At 42.1% G+C, this 17,998-nt stretch overlaps 1 protein-coding gene across 4 annotated transcripts in view; it reads right to left on the minus strand.

The window, feature by feature from the left end:
- CTNNB1 (catenin beta 1) overlaps nucleotides 1–12,703 on the minus strand; it is a 34,900-nt gene extending 22,197 nt beyond the window's left edge. For 3 of the 4 annotated variants that reach the window (XM_066244372.1, XM_066244371.1, XM_066244370.1), the window contains exon 1: nucleotides 12,521–12,703. The gene's annotated coding sequence lies outside the window, so the exon portion shown is untranslated. Of the gene's footprint in view, nucleotides 1–1,022; nucleotides 1,070–12,520 lie in introns of all 4 variants that reach the window. The other variant, XM_066244373.1, reaches the window with a different exon arrangement.
- Nucleotides 12,704–17,998: the final 5,295 nt, after the last annotated feature.

Genomic DNA, 17,998 nt, shown 5'->3' on the forward strand with positions numbered 1-17,998 from the left:
AAAAAAAAAAGGCAGCCTGACCTGTGGTGGCGCAGTGGATAAAGCATTGACCTGGAAATGCTGAGGTCGTCGGTTCGAAACCCTGGGCTTGCCTGGTCAAGGCACATATGGGAGTTGATGCTTCCAGCTCCTCCCTCCTGTCTTTCTCTCTGTCTCTCTCTCTCTCTTTGTCTCTCTCTCTCTCCCTCTCTCCTCTCTAAAATGAATAAATAAAATTAAAAAAAATTAAAAAAAAAAAAAAAAAAAAAGGCAAAACAAACCTGGTTCCACAGGGTAACCCCAGGACCAGCTCTTTGAGAAGCATGTATTCATTAAGACAACACAGAGTCTTAATCTTAACAACCTCTGGCCCCCCACATATATCTACTTTATGTTACTCTCACAAAGAGAAGTACATGTTGCTATCTTTGACAGCTTTACAATAGTGATGTCTCATAATTATGAGGGTCTCTTATATTTAGGAAGAATAACAATATTACAGAAAGTAGAGTGAGCTGCCTATGAAGCACTTATATATTTTCAAAATGTGACTGCTTTCGTTATCTCAAAACAAAGAACTTCAAAGAACAGCTCTGAGTCTCTTTTCTATTATGAGTTCAAAAACAAACCAATAAATGAGTCATAACCTGGAGCTATATATAAATGACCACTATGATGGTATTATGTTGTTCTCTCAATTTACCAAATCCTAACATTAATCAAGAGATTTTCTGTTCCACAAAAAACTTTCCCACGACGCCTTCACTTACTCAGTAGTTTCAGGATGCAGCAATTCCCAGAGAGTAAGTGCAACGTATGTGCAGATTTTATTCACTTATTACAGATTTTTATGCAGCTGCCACATGCCAGGATGTGTAATGGATTCTGGGTATACAGTGGTGACTAAAACAGACACGGTCCTTGTATTCTTGGTAAGAAGAGAGACAACTGAATAAACAGTTACAGAGAGTGATAAGTATTGTAACTCAGGAGCAAGTGGGAGGAGGGGGTGGGATGACACAAGAACAAGAGGAAGGTCTTACTTAGAGTGGCCACCGGCTTCCTGAGGTTGTAACCTTCAAGCTGAGACCTGAAGAAGGATACAAAAGAACCAGTATGTGGTGAGCAGAGCAGGAACATTCCAGAAACAAGAAATAACATGCACAAAAGCCCAGAGTCATGAAGGAACTGATCATCTTTTAACAACTAACCCTTGAGAGCGAGCGATTCCATTCCAGTGGGAAAGGGTGAGTGCAGTAAAATGAGGTTGAGAACAGCTGGATCATGTAGGGCTCTCGAGACCTCTGTAAGGAATGCTCTTTTTTATTCTAAGTGACACTGGGAAGTCCATGAAAGGTTCTAAGCAGGTGAATCACAAGATCCCACTTGAGTTTTTAAAAGCTGTTTTTAGCTATGTTGGAAAAAAAAGGGGGACGAAAAAGAACACAGAGTGACCATGTCCATAGGGTATCCATTTCAAGCTGTAAAGGGAACAGAGAAATAAATGGGGCATCAGCTGGAGGGAAACAATATTGAGCACCTAGATTTTCAGACATTGTTCTGGATTCCAGGGACACGTCATCAGGACATGTCCCTGAGAGGAGGGCAGGCAAGTAAACAAATACTGCTTCCAAGTATGATTAAGTGCCACAAACCAAATAAAATCATAGTACGATAGAGCAAATGGGTGCGCAGGGAAGACTTCAGTGTGGAAATCGTGTGACATGCGTCATACATGACAGAAAGGAGCCACTGGAATATATCTGTATGCTGTTGGGAATGACCCACACTGAGGTGATAAGATGTCATTCACTCAACATGTATTCCACTTTATTTACTGGAAAGAAAACAGAGAAGAAAAGAGGCACAAATCTGTCCTCCTTGAATTCACATTCTAGAAGGCTAAGAGAGAAAATGAAAAGGTAAGCTCTTGGGTTAAGGAAAAACATGAAGCAAGGGAGACAGGAAGTTGGAAAGGCCTTCGGTTTTAGGTAGGATGGCAAAAAGAAGCCTGCAGAGGTGAGGAGCGAGCCCCGCGATGTCTGAGCGTGTGGGCCAGCTGGAGGAAAACCAAGCTGACGCGGGCAGAGGGGTCGGAGGAGAAGACAGCAGGGAGCAGACAGTGGTCGGCACACACAGGTGTCTGTGCTGTTACTGTTAGACGGCGAGGCTCTAGACATTTCCGAACAGAACTTACATGACCCATTGTTTTAGAAGGACTGCTCTGGCTACAGCAATAATACGTTTTAGGGGAACAAAGATGTGAGCCAGGGAAATCTGTTAGAAGGTTTTTGCAGTCACCTTGGCAAAAAATTAAGATAGCATGGTTATGGTTAGAACTTTTTAGATTTCAAATAACATTTTAAAAGAAGAGTAGGCACAATGTATATAGATGAGGTCTGGATATAGGGTGTGAGAGAGGCGTGTCAAGAATGGCAAGTTTTAGGTTTGAGTAACTGAAAACAGAATCTCGTTAGTCCCAGTCTCTTAGGAAAGATAAAGCAGCAGCTTTCGGGTAAACTGGGAGTTCAGTTTTTGATATGTTTAGTTTGAAGTGCTTCTTAGATATCCACAATGTTGGGGGGGGGGGGAATGTTGGATATTAGGATCTCTTGTCCAGGAGAGAAACCCAGGCTATGAACTGGGAAACCATCAGCGTGCAGACTGAGTACTATTTAAAGCCAGGAGACTAAAGAGTATTTAGACAATGAAAAAGGAGAGGTCCAAGGACGACACTCTGAGCCACCTCAACAAAGAGGTCAGAGAGATGACAGCAAAGGAGGCTGGGGAAGAAATGCCAGAGAGGCAGGAAGAAAACCCACTAGCAGACATGGTGGCCTAGAAGCCAAGTGAAAAAGTGTTTCAAGCAACTGTCAAACGCTGTAACAGGTTAAGTGAGAGAACAACTAGAAATTTATAACGTGGTTACTGATAGGGGCTCAAGGAACAGGGAGAGAGTGCACAACAGACAACTGTTCTAAGGAGTTTTGCTGTAAAGAGAGCAGAGGGGGGTATGTGGGTGAAGGGGAGATGGGAAAGGAAGGAGAGATTCTTTTTTAATGGGATAAATGGCATCATTTGTGTGCTCATAGAAAAAAAACTTGTAGAGAAGGAAAACCCAACGAAGCAAGAGAAGGGAGAATAGAGTAATATTGAGAGCAAGAGGGAAGGTGATCCAGTGTGCCAGTGAACAAGGTGTCCTTATCTTAGAACACATTTCCTCCCTAGTGACAGAAGAGAAGGGAAAGGACACAGTCACAGACATGGGCGCGTGCAAGAATTCTTCCAATTATTCAGTATGCTTAGTGAAAATAGAAAGCACTGGCATTAGACAAGAGGGAAAATGAGGCAGGGGGTGTTGGAAGGTTTGAGGAGAGAAGAAAAAGTATAGTCATAAAGGAGAGCCAACAAAATCCCCAGGCCCATTGGAGGGACAGGCTGTTTAGAGTGTATATAAAGAGATTATGATTCAATGTGCAATATCAGCTGAGTAGAAGTGAAGGTGAGGGATACTGAAAGGCTTAGAAGGATGGATATCTACATCTATCCACTGTAGATCCCAGTGGATCTGATAGGCTATTGGAATTGAAATATTTACTGAAAGAATACGAGAGCAGGGCACTTGAAATGCGAGTGGGAAGCAGAGTTATTGGTAAAAGGCAAGGTATTCTAGGATATGACAATGGGAATGTGTGGTTCAAGAGTAAATAAAAAGTAAGATCACTAGAGGAGAAGAACTCAAGAAATTAAGAGGCCGAGATGTTGGAAGTATCCTATATCAATGTTATTCAAAGTGCCAGACCATAACCACCAAATAGCTTGTGTCACATTATAAATTGACATAATGACTGACATACTAACTGCTTCCTTCATCAAAAAAAGTCTTGCTACCCCGCCAAAAATAAGTAAATAAATAAATCCGATGAACTAAACAGTGAACTTAGTGACACAGGTGTTTTAAATTCTGGCACAAATTGCTTATAGCAATTCATACTGGTAACAACCAGTTCAAATGATACTTTGAGTGGTATGGCTCTACACGGACATTGATGTCACCAAGAACTAAGAATTATGACAGCAATAAAGAAGACAGTGAAGCTAGGAGCTATTAAGTGTTCAAGAAAGGAGGGGAATGGCCCAGGGAAGTTGGTCTCAGACTGAAATACTGAAGGGAGAGTTGGTGGAATAACTTGATGGTGTGAGAGTCAAAGCTTGAAATTCTGGAAAGAATGGTAAAGAAGTGACAGTGAAAAACAAAGAAGACCCGCTACCTCTTGGTCCTGCAGAAAAAGATGTACGAGAAGGGAAAACTTTTACCACTTGAGAGCTGCAAGGCAACCAGCATGATTAGGACAGCGGTCAGGTTATAGGTGAAGCAAGTAAGAGAGAACATTCCCAGAATAGATTTGAGAGTAAGAGGGATCTGCTGACAACTATGAGTTCTACAACAAATGGGTTCCAGGAGATGATAAAAGGTGGGAAACAGAGACCAAAAAAAGCAATGGAGATTAACATCTGCAGGGTAAGGAAAATGCAGAAGAACAAGGCAAAAAGTCCTTAAAACACATGCACCAGGACTGGCCTCTGAGCAGAATATAATACTTCCTCCATTTTTAAGGTGGTCCTCAATGCAGACTGAGGATAAGAAACTCAGTTACTGCTTAGCTTCTGATCGGGGGAAGGGGACTAGTATGAGGAGCAAAGAGAATGTTCAAGTCTCTCTTAGAGCTTTCTAGAGAAATTTAGTATGACCTGGGTATAATGTCAACAGGAGAAACCTGAGGCCCTTTAGTATGCTGTCAGGATGCTCTTCAAGCATGATTAATAAGCATTCTTACAAGAGAAGATCCAACTTGACTATTTCCCAGCTCCCACTAATCAGCAATACCATTTTAACTATCATTACTTTATGTCACGAGTGACCCCTGGTCTTCTGGCATTCCAGACTTGTAACCCCTTAACCTTTCTAGCCTGTTAGTTCTCATTTTGTGGGTAACAGAATGGCTGAGACTAATTCAGGATCCAGGAAAAATAACAGCAGAAATAAGGCAAGAAACAGTGACCTACAGAGGACAAGGACCCGATAAAACAGTTGGACTTAAAAGTTAGACAAATTTTAAAATTAAGCAAAATGCCAGAAAACAAGCTAAATTTATGAGTCTATCTATAGGGTGCACAGTTTCCTACATAACATTTCCTATATAACATTGTCTACTTTTGTATCTAAATGAAGTATTAGGTATAAATAATTGTTGACATTGCTACATTCTTGCAGTAACTCAAAGGAATTCAAGTGTTGCACAGTTAGCACTTTCTATGTAGGAACGGAACTCTACTTGGAAACCTCCAGTTAGTTGGGATTGAAAAATATTTCCAAAAAACCTTTATTCCTCCCTTATACATGTGGCATTCATCTAAAACATAGAAAACTTCAAAGACAGACTCACTCCATTCTCCCCAAACCACTTAATTATACTTAAAGGGGGAGGGAGGCAGTTTATAACCACTACCCCTTTGAGCAGTAAATTACTACAATCATTTAGATCATCTTCAAATTGCATTCCCAAGAAATTCTGCAGCAAATCTAATTTCTCTCATTTTATATGGATAATGAACAATAAAGTGTGTGTATACACGTACATCTTTATCACAATTATTTCAGCTATCATAAACCCTATTAATAGTTTATTAAACTAACCCGTCAGCTTTTGCACATCTTTGACTTCCCATTCAGATGAGCTATCAGCATTTAAGATAAGATTTATTCATTATAGATATGGTTTGTCTGCCATGAGGACTGATAAATTTGAAAGAACTTAAACAGGTTCCTCCCACCCCAAACTTTTAAAACCAAATTGCTTAACATACCTGTTACACATCAGTTAAATAGAAATTTTCAGTCCAGCAACATGTAAATTATGAAATCAGCAGTAAAACCATGGGAATATTAATGAAGAAATTAAGACATGAAAAGAAATAGGGGAGCAACAGGGACGTGCTATGAAGCAGTTTCACCCCAGCATCATCCAGCTGTTCACACTTCTCAAACTATTACGGGGGAGGGGCGAGTCGTTTCAACAAGTTCAAAAGAACAAGTTCAGAGGCAGGAAATTTCTGGAATATTACAAGAGAAACTACATGGGCTCTGTAAAGTTACATGGGGATTGTATGACAGGTGAAGGGGTGAGCGTCTTTGGGATGTTTTGTAAAATCTACTCACTGGTTTTGCTTGCACCCTACAACTGCAGCCTGCAGCACTGTTTTCAGATGATGCTTTTTAAAACCAATGTTGGCCTATGGTGTGCATTTCCAGTCCAGACATAGTCTCCCATTTAAACATGTAATCTGAAGACTAAACACCCAACTTTTCAAACTCTGGAAATAAAAAACTGCCCTAGCAGCAAAAAATTAAGCAAAAACCTATATATTTAATTGCATAAATTTAACCTGACCAAATATCAGTTTGTGGCTAACTTAAGTAAAACTTACATTTAATAACTTTTAATTATTTAAACTTTGCTTTTAAATTTTGGATTTAGTCTGATAATGGGTTGTTTTGAAATGCAGATTTAGGCTGAAAACCAGAACATGATTTAAAGACTAAAGACGTCAATAAAATTTCAGGCAGACATGGCTGTGTATATACAGCATTTTAAGTGTCTTCACAGATTAAGTTTGAGACTGCTTTTTAAAAAATACACTTTAAAAAGACTATATTTAAGATGATCAAATAATGAACTTGTTATTTCTCCTCCTTTTTCTTAACCCAAATCATCTTAATTCCTAAACTTGAAAGTTCAGTTTCCCAGTTTTCACAAATAAGTTAATAACATGAACCTGCTTGTAAATTCCTAATCTATAATCAATACATGTACGGCATTTTCCAAATGCCTGAGCATGACCCTAATATTAAAAAATGCTGCCAAAAAAGAACAATCCCAAAATCTCAGAAGCTTAAAACAGGTCTTGTAACATTTTTTTATTTATATTAAATTTATTGAGGTGACACTGGTTAATAAAATTATTTAGGTTTCAAAACCACCTTATTTTTTAAATTACAGAAACCCATAGCATTGTATTATTCTGTCATTTATTAGAAACATCATCGTAAAAAAAAATGTACCATTACAACTACTGTAGGTGTTACAAACTGGCAGTATCCTGCCAATAGGTGTGTTTAATCTGTGCTGGATAGTATCTTAAAACATGAATTTCATTCACCAACATGTGCAAATCAAGCAATGCACACTAATGTGGATTTCCTGCTTTCTCAGGAAAAAACAAACAAACAGGTGAACTGTAGCAACATGAATTGTATTTCCATACAATGGCTGGGAGCTGCCAATGGTTGGCTACTTAGATGGGACATAAGCTCTCTCTAATTTGTAGTAGTCAGCAGAGTCCCAGTTACCCCATACCTGCCTGACCCTGGAGACACTGAGTAGCCATTCCCGCTGCAATTTAAGATCTGTGTTAGATGGTTTGTGAAAGCAATCTTACCTTATTCCTTATCTTGAACGTCAAACTGTTGTATGCTATATTAACGAAGCTATTTCAAAAAAAAAAAAAAAGAGTAAGTCCCTAATAGGTTGAATGTTTTCAATAAGCTTTATGTAGATATATGGAATATATATTTTTCTTTTTTGTGTGTGTATTTTTCTTAAATGAGAAGTGGGGAGGTAGAGAGATAGACTCCAGCATGCGCCCGACTAGGATCCACCCAGCAAGCCCTCCAGGGGGCAATGCTCTGCCCATCTGGAGCTGTTGCTCCACTGCAACCAGTCATTTTAGTAGTTTCAGTGCCCGGGGCCAACTTGCTCCAGTGGAGCCCTGGTTGCAGGAGTGGAAGAGAGAGAGAGAAAGGAGAGAGGGAAGGGTGGAGAAGCAGATGGGTGCTTCTCCTGTGTGCCTTGGCGGGGAATTGAACCAAAGACATCCACACGCTGGGCTGATGCTCTATCCCTGAGCCAACCAGCCCAGGCTTATGTACATAATTTTTAAAAGAATTTTCAAATATTTCCTCATATCTCATAAAAACAGTGGAAAATTAAAACAGAAGCTATTTGACTTAGAGACAGTAAATGCATCAACTTGGTCATTATTCACATATGATCCCTTTTGAAGGAACACAGTCCATTCTGAAATAGCCATTTACATAAAACTGCAACATTCTCACCTTCTTGTTAAAAAAATATACATGTCTTAGACAAAGATCAGAATCAATGTTTTCACAAAATTATATTAAATTCCAAGAGCAAAAAAGTATAGCAGTAATACTGTAATTTTCCCTGTCAATTTTTAAATTTCATTCAACCACCCATTATGACAAAGCAAAAAGAATGTCCATAAAATGACCATCTGACTTCCAAAAGCAAATTCAGAATAGGGTTAATTCCTGTTACTAATCAAAATCTGATTTGAAATAACTATTTTCAAAAAATAATGCTAATAGAAATAACAAAAGCTTTAACATAGAGCGTGGATAAAGATTTTCACTGAAAACTTTAAAGGGCAAAATACTGGTCTTGTGCTCATAGCCCACACCTCTATACAAACGAGACCTTAGGGCATTTTCTTCTAGAGTTCACACAGACTCAACCAGCTGTTTTCATCTACAGTCTAACAGACATATTCCTCAGCCATATAAACGAGCTGAACATTTACTCATGTTTTACTGTGTAACTGATTTTAGACAAATTGGTAATTCCCTTCATTAACTTTTTCTGAGAATTATAGTTTCCATAACTCATCAATATGGCTAAATATTAAAATCTTTTATACCCAAATTATTATATTGAATTTTTTGGTTTGGCATGTGGTACATTTAAGCAGAATTGCCTAGTGACAAATAAAAATGCAATCCCTAATTTTACTTTGACTTTTCCCCTGCAAATATTAGTTGAGATGATTTTACTCAAGCCAATTTAATTAGCAGTATTGATATGAATAAATTATCCTAGAATTCAAAAAAGTTTTTTACTGATGCTTTCTCATCAGAACAACTCATAAATATATTCCGCACAAACTTACTAGGGGGAAAAATCACAAGCATTACATTATATCCACTGGAGGGCACTCAACATGACCAAAGCAGGCAATAAAAACATGCCCTAACTACTCTGCTGCCATCAAGTTTGAGGGCGAGTTAGGCAGTAGGGAAATGTCTCTTAAAAGAAAAAACAGCCATAATTTAAAAATCCAAAAAAGTAATTAAATTCTAAGAAAGGGTTTCTAATGTGACTCTCTTTTAAGCGCTGCTTTTCCCTTTGGGAGAAAGCAGATCATATATGTACACACAGACTTCAAGGTTAGCAGGGTTTGGGCTGGGGCCTCAGCAGCGGGATGTAAGTTTCAAACTAAGTCAAGCTCAGTCTTGCATGAAACACAAAAGTAGCATTCTTAAGTTAACAAAGGAAATAAAGAAATTTCTCCCGAGTTTAAATGGTGAAAAACTAGGGGTTAACTCCTACTCATTTTCAATTAACAAAAATCACTGATTTTCCTTTTGTGGAAACTAAATATGTATTTATTTTAACCCACTAGCTTAGCTATTTATCACACTCATAATTAGAACAGTATATAAAACAATGATCTGTTAAAGAATGAGAACTGATTCTCAAATCAGAACCCTCCCCATGAGGGTAACCAGACGCAATAGCTACATGCCCTGGACTAAGCAGCAGCCCGTAGTCTGTGTTTACTCTTTACTTTTATGGTATAAAAAATGTTTTTAGTCAAGATGTTTCAACAAAAAATACTGTATTCCTAATAATAAGGATACCAAAACCAAACTAGATTAATACACCCAATGTTTTTAAAAAGTGTCCCAAGTCAACATGTAGCACTACAAAAGAGTTGCCAATACTTATTAGAAGTTTACTCTGCTCTAGAAGCATCCATCCTTTTTGCCCTAGTAAGCATGCTTACAACCACTCTCAAAGTACAACAATAAAATTTACCCCCTACTCATCTATAATTATCAGCAATTACTAAAAAGAAACAAATTCATGTTATGACTGGACAGATGTATTATTTCTTTACAGTAACACAAAAGTTTCAATTGGCTGAGCATACTTAAATAGTCCATTTCTGGTATTTTACTATATTTTCACTGCTATTTATATCTTATAAAAGAGTCATAGACTTTTGAATTTTCCATGCCTCTAGTTTTAACAATACCTACACTCCTCCTCCCAACAACAAAAAAGATAACTGCATATAGTCTTCTAATTACCACATTTCAAAGTACCTTGAGAAATCTGCTGGGGTGGGGGAGGCTACCAATGAAAAAGAACATCATTTACAGACAGTTTTTATTCCAATCATCACTAGTTAACAGTAGGAAGCTCAATACCAGTTCAAAATTTAATATTGGAATATACATTTTTCTACATAATAATCTTGGTAAAGGAAGTAATCAGATAATAAATTCAAAAGAGAAAACTTTTGAATGCTTCTTGACACATGAACACTGTTAAAAGCTTCATTTTTTTTTTTAAATCCACCTTATTTTTAAAAACTTAGTTTTTCATGAAAGCTATTAAAAGTGACTGTTCTGGCCTCTGGGAGAATCTCAGGTCTGGGCTGCTACAAGGGCTCTAAATTACATGCTACACTAAACTTCCTTGTGCAGTTTTGCATTTTCCCCTCAAGGACTTCAGACTTGAACAGGCTCAGAATTCCTTTAATCCTATAGAATAGTCTTCTGCAAGTTTTTCAAGTTACTTTTACAATCACTTTAGGGCCTCGTCCTTGTAAGTGGCCTTCAAAACAAAGACTAGGTCAAAGTAATGAATATTGGGCGCAAATTAATCAAATTTCGTTAAAGAGTATTATCAAGTAAACCTTAATGGTACTTTTTAAAAATCCAGACTTCGTAGGTTTAAATGTAAAAGTAAAATAAATGTAGCAGCAGCCTTTGCTCAGACTGAAAAATAAAAGCCTCCAAAGTGTGTCACTAATTTAAGCAGATAACTAAACAGCAGCATTATGCAAATAACATTTCAAGCTATGCCTAACATTTGCTACAATGAAGACTAGTTAACATAGAGACACCTGAAGGTACTGAATGTTAGTCACTAAGTGACAATAATGAAACAGCTTTCTAAATTCCAGACAAAATACTTAATAACTTAGCGAGCCGAAAAACACTAGCCTAGACTTTATCAAAGGAGAGCCGTCTCGTCAAGTTGATGTCTAGTCTAAGCCACCACTATTCATGACACAAAGCTCTCATTTCACTAAAACCACTCCTCGATTTCCTTTCGCCGACCTCTGCATACCAGCAGGCCGGTCTCTCTCCATTCACCACTCACAAAGTCGGGGGTGGGGTGAGGGCTGAGACCACAGATGTCTGGAAGATACAAAGTATGAGACAATGCTCCCTCCAAACGGGAACAGAAGACGGAGAAAACAACGACATCCAACTGCCAAAGCTTTCAAATTGAGCGGATTCAGAGACGGGCTATGAGAACTTAACTTCGAAAGTCTCGGTTCAAAGTCCTCTCTCCCCAGACAAAACACTGGAAGAAGTTGCAATGCTTGAATTTCACTTGGACCGCGGCGTGGCGAGGGGAAAAATTCACTCCGCTGAAAAGCCAATTTGCTCTAAAATCAAGTTTAGCTGCCATAAAAGTATGTGAGTAATTTCCATGCACAAAATTCCCGAAGCGGTCGCAGGCTGAGCCCCGTGGTTCACTCGATAAGAACCCAGCGCGCCAGCCGCCCCCGCCCGTATTCCGGCCGGGGTCTCGCCCCCAGCGCCACCGACCCGGAGGACCCCGGGGACGGGCACGCCGCTTTCGCTCACCCGCAGGCACCAGGCGGTCCGGGTGCCCAGACGGGGACTCGATCTGTGCAAATCCTACTGACGCATCGCCCCGTCTGCGCTCACAGTTAGGCTCCTCTAAGGTTTAAAGTTGCTTCGATATAAATAAGCGCCAGTGCCAAACTCACACAGGCAGGGCATTAAAGAAAAATACTAACAATTCTTTCCAGAATTCGTCCTTAACAGCGACACGGGGAATCGGGAGAGAAAGTCCACCGGCCCCATCCCCACGGCACACGGGACCCAGGGTGGCGTCCCGGGCCCAGCGGCCGTCCCCCCAACTCCCCGCTGGGAAGGCGGAGACCCCGGCCCCACCCCGCCCCCAACTCCGGCCCCGGCGCATCCCGAGGCGCACGGTCCCTCCCCCGAGCCCGGCCGCGGACGGAACCCGCGGCGCCCCCCCGCAGCCCCCCGCGCGCCGGCCCGGCTCCCGGACGCGCCCTCGCGCGGCGCCCCCTCCCCGCCGCCGGCGCCCCCAGGACCCCCGCAGGGCAGCGCGGCCGGAACCCGGGCCCGGCCGCCGCCCTCCGCCCCCCGCCCCGGCGCGGCCCCTCCCCGGCGCCCCCAGCCTGCTCCCCACTCCGGGCCTCCGGGCTGCGCCGCGCCGGGCCCGGCTCTCAGCCACCGCCGGGACCGCGCGCCCGCGACGAAGTTTGGCTTCGAAGAGGGAGCGGGAGCAGCCCCGGAAGGGTAAGGGAAGGAGCGCCCAAGCACCTCAGGGGAACAGGCTCCTCCCGCCGCGGGAGTCCGACCGTCCTCGGCCTGCGGTGGCGGCTCGGCGGGGACTGGAGCAGCTCCGCCGACGTTCCTCCGTCTCCGCCTCCCCTCGCCCTCCGCTCCCGGAGCCGGTCTAACGCGGCTGCCACAGACCGAGAGGCTTAAAATGGCGCCTCACAAGGACCTCTTATAAGTCGCGCAGAAGCCGCTGTATCCTGCCGCCGCCGGCGCAGCGCGGAGCGTTCCGCCGCGCGAGGACAAGGGGCGGGGCGCGGGCGGCCGCGGAAAGTAGTCCCCACGCCGCCGAGCCGGCCGCTGCCGTCCCAACGCCCCGGGCCCGGGCGGGGCGGCCGCGCACTCCACGGACCCGCGCTCCTCACCGCGGAGCTCCACGGCGGCTCCGCCGTGCGGGACCCGAGGGCGGCTCGCGAGGGCGCAGAGGGGTCCCGGGAAGGGGGCCGGGGTAGGGGAGGGAGAGGTGGCACCTGGATCCTCCACTGTCCCGAACCCGGCGCCCCCATCCTGCGCGTGCCCCGAACCGTGAGAGCGCACGCCGGGCTTGCTGCGCGCTTTCCGCCTCCGGGGGAAGCGGCCTCTCGGCCCCGGTCCTCGGCAGCGGCGCGGGGAAGCCGACACGAGTCCTGGGGGGGGGGGGGGGCGGAAATTGGGGGCCCGAGCGGCGGAGTCGCGGGCGCTGAGGTCGCGGCCCGCCCGGCTCCTGGCGCTGCCGGGTGCTGCCGCTGCCCCGCTGTCGGTCGGGGGACTCCGGCGGGTTAGTGCTTCCGCCGTCGCTGCGGCTGGGCCACACACTTCCCCGCAGGACACGGCTCCCAGCCGCGGCGCACAGGACCCAAAGCCCCCCACTGTCCGGATCGTGGGTCCTGCATCCTAGCAGGATGCTCAGCCCGAATCTGGAAGTGAACTACCGGGCGGAGCCGCTGCTCTCCCCACTCCCGAAGGCTGTGAACTCTCGTTAGAATGGGCGCTTCGCCCGCAATTCAACAAGTCCTTAGGAATACCTACTGTGAATAAATGAGTGGTGGAAATGGATTCGCTCTAGAGCTCTGTCAATTAGATTAATTCTTGTAGATTCCATTTTTATCTAGTTCCACTGTCCTAAGAATAAACAGGATTTTTTTTTCGTGTGTGTGTGTGGGGGGGGGGGGTCCTTTGGAGGAGGTGCATTTCTATGATACTACTTTTTTGAGAAATCTAGGTATGTTATGGAAGGAGCTACCGATTAGAAAGCTTCTAAATTTTTAAAAACTAATTTTCTATTCTTCAAAAACATTTTCTAATTTGTCTTAATAGGCTGAAGTTGATCTTCATTTCCCTTGGAAAAGTCTCCATTGTAACCCAGCAAGATTGGCATTTGGCAAAGCTGAAACCATTATTGATTCACTTTCTCTCATCTGTTGTTTTATGCTTGTTCTTTCTCCAAAACAATGGAGGGAGTACAAAAAGCAACAGTGAAAGTTATCTTGAGGCTTTTATCCCTGTAATTAATGCATGCAAACAATAGGTCTTTATACATAGGGACAGGCAGGAAATCTACTCATTCATTCACAGAGTAGGATATGTAGTTTTAGGCACAGCTAATGCTTCAGGACCAGCATGTTCTTTAAATAATGCTTTTCCTCTGTCTTAAGGATATTCTGCTATATACACTGGCAACGTCAACTGCTGCATATCACCGTAGCACATGTGAGCCCCTGCAATGGAAAAGAGTCCACACACTAAGGTGATGTTCACTGAGATCCATTGTCTAGAGTGGCTTTCGCATTTGTATGTTTGCTAGTAAGTCTGTACAAGTGTGGCCACTAGTTGTGGTTAACTAGACTGGTCATAATTCAAACAGATTGAGCAGAAAAGGTATTTCATCAAAGGAGTGTTTCTAATATAAACATTTTCAAAAGTGTAAATAATGTTTCCAGCTCCTCACCCTCAATTTTAATTCTCATACACAGAATTAAGGAATATACAGTTGATTTGATTGAAGTCATCCATTTAAAATCAGATGACTAATTAATCTCAAGATTTTTTGGTATGAATGTTACCTTTTTCAGTGGTCAGTTTTTTTGTGTGTGTGTGTGTTTGGGGTTTTGTTTGTTTGTTTGTTTTTCTAAATAAGGCACACTGTTAAAATTGGTTAAGAAATATTTGTACTATTAGAACATCTACAGACTAAAAACTTCCATATTTGTATTTCTCTTCAGGTGCTAAAATAATTGAAGCATCTTTCTATTAGTTAGATATTGAAATCTAAATTTAGAATTAAGATTTTTAAATTCCTAGCAATGCTTTAAGCAAACATACGTTATTAAATGCAATGTAAAATTTGCAACAATGCAGCAAGCTGTTTTTCCCATCAAATTTAAGTGGACTGGAGAATTACTGGGTGACTAGCATTAAAACAAATCAGTTGAATTAAACAAATTGTTCAGAATTTTATTTCCTTCTCTGAGAAAACAGAAATTGTTCCAATTATTTCACCAAAATACGAGAATAACTTCTGTGAAATGAAGACAAATACTGTCATTAAACCAATGACAAATATGAACATCAAAACCAAAATACCTGAGAAGTTAGTGAAACGAGTGATTTTGTGAAAATTATTCTTAAAAATTGACCTTGAGCAATACATTTCATTTAAAAAAAATTACTTAGTTATCCTTATACGCTTTTTTTCTTGTAGAGCCAACCACTTGGGTTTGAAATAAATTAATCCACTTTGTGAAACTGGAAAAGACAAATAGTTCTGAATTTCAGGCTGTATTCCTAGAAATTAAAAGTCTCTCCGGCTGCTTGAACAGAGGAGGTACCACTTACTTGTCGTGATATCAGACTGCTGCATTGGCTACATGGAACCTGAACATAAAGTGTCCCGTCCCTAAAACACGGGCTTTCGGCTCACCTTCAGGCAGAGAAACAAATGCCCAGGTTGTGCGTGTTTGCACTTCCGACAGAAACATTCACGCAGCCAGCAGCACTTTAAGGGAGGCCCATTCACATTTTTGCGTAGTTAACTCTATCAAATCTATTCATTAAACATTTATGGAGCACTAAGACAATGAGCTTCCGACAGAGAAAGAGAACTGAATGACTTGCTCCTTAAATTAATATGTAGTTGTAATTGTTAATCGACCCTACTGGAGAGTAAACAGGAACAGTAGAAAACAGTGAAAGGAGGGTGTGGTCTCCTGTGGACTCTATTCCAGTCTCCTTGGGAAGAGTCCTCTCCCAGCAGAAAGGTAAAGACTCAGCAATTCCTCCCTGCATTTATAAACAATAACCTGACTCCCTAAGAACGCCAGTTAAATACTTCTCTTTTGACAACCCGAGAGACATTGGACAATAATCAGGACCAGCTTTTCATTTAGCAGTTCACCAAGTGGGCTATTTATGGATTGGAACTTTTGATTTGCAATACATCATCTCAGGCTTCAGTGTTATCTTTTGATTTCTTTCCAGCTGAACAGGCTAAGTAGTTGTAAATACCTCTTGTCAGACTACGTGGTTGGCTATTCTCGCACACAGAAGTAATCTAGGAACCCACTGGGCAGATTCGGCGGAGAGCCACGGTGGAAAGCTCGCGTCTGGTGTGCGCTGCAGAGCGAGGGAGGGGTGGCGAAGGTGGTGGGAGGCGATGGCCATGGTGGTGGCGGTGGCAGCAGCAGTGACCGTGATATTCATGGCCGCTTCGGTTATGCCAGCAGCAGTCTTATGATTGGAGTTGTGCGTCCTCCAGGCCTTCATTGATTTGACACAACAGTCCTTGCCATACTAAAGGATATTTTAATGGCTACCATAGAAAGTGTGAAGGAGAAGCAATGGAGACATCAGCCATAATATTCAAAGAACACAAAGGTATATATGTTTCTCCATGTCCCTAAGAGCTAAGACAAATACCGCTGTATTGCTAAGAAATTATGCTTTGGAGACATACCCCTCCAACATACAACACACACACACACACACACACACACACACACACACACACACACACAGCTCTCTATTAAAAATTTCAAAATGGTTGCAGATATTTCATTCACCAGAAGGTTAAAGGCGTTTCTCAACGCAAGAAGGATTAACTTACCCGAGGATTCTGGGACTGCAGATGTATACTGCGGCAAAATCCTAAATTCATCGGGAAAAAACAATCATTTCTGGACTCCAGCTGCTAAAAATAATAGAATTATAGTAAATCATGAATAAGATTAAAACAAGCCATTTTCACATTCGAAAGGGTTCAGGGAGAGAAAAAAAATGATTCTTTTCTTTTAACTCATTTCTTAAACAATGCAAAATTTAAAGTAGCTTTTCTTTCCAGAGCACGAAGCGCCATGAAATCGATAATTTTTGATCTTTCGGTTAATAGGCAACATGGTGAGCTAGAGCAGGGACTGCGGGCAGCAGACATGTTCTTGTCAGCTCAAAATTTTCATATTGTTTTTGAATCCATTGAGATTTGTCGATGTGATATCACCGGTGTTTTTGTTGTTGTTGTTATTGTTTGTTTTTGCTTTTTGTTTTCGTCTTAGCTGGCACTAGGCTCTAGGGACGCAAACCCTCAGTTTATCAACGTAGGCATGTCTATTGCTTTCTATATATTAAAAACAGGGAGTCTTACTGGATCTTAAACAAAAAATTATGTAAAAGGAGTGGCTGGTGTGATTATAATCCCATCATGCAGGGTCCACGGTTCCCATTTAGCGAAATTTCGCAGAGGGCAACTTCTTAAGAACATCCCCGCTGTGCAGAGTGAAAAGCATGAACAAACCAAAGACAGAATTCATCTGTGTTTATATTTTACAAACAATGAAAAACCTACTCTTTGTATGCCTTTTTCCCCCCACCTTCTTATTTCAGGGAAACTGCAGCCTTTCCCCCCGCCCCCCTCCAAACACTCACCACCCCAGCACTGCAGTGTCTCGTCCCTCATGCTTCTCCTTCCTCTCCTGTCTCGCTTTCACGAATTCTGCACGCGCCATCTTTGTGTGGGGTGATTCTTTGCTAATTTCACTCACCCATTCTCTTACAAATCGCTTCAGAAATAGAAAATTATAGTGCGCTTTGGGGCTTTCATTTGCCTAAATTTCTTTCCGTCTTCCCTTCTGACATAGAAAAATGGAAACAACAGAGAAGGAGAAGCCAAAAAGGGAGATATTTCTATTATTGCCATAACCTGTTGTATACAGTGGTGGTAGTAAAAAAAAAAAATATTATTAACATAATAGCAACAGCTGCCACCTAAATAGAAGCTATGAGGTAATTAATGTGCTACAACAAATTAATTTGCTGCAGGTGCCTCTGTTGTGAACTGAGTCACCCGTGCCATATAAAGTCTAAATACGATTATGAATCCCCCCACATGCAAAAGCAAAATACAGAGCAAAATGTCTTGTTCAGTAAATATTATGCATGCCTATTGTGAAAAAATAAATCCTCCCCAGCCCCTGTACCCCTGATGCCCAC

Source organism: Saccopteryx bilineata, chromosome 10 (genome assembly GCF_036850765.1).
Source record: "Saccopteryx bilineata isolate mSacBil1 chromosome 10, mSacBil1_pri_phased_curated, whole genome shotgun sequence".
In the NCBI taxonomy this organism is placed as follows: Eukaryota; Metazoa; Chordata; class Mammalia; order Chiroptera; family Emballonuridae; genus Saccopteryx; species Saccopteryx bilineata.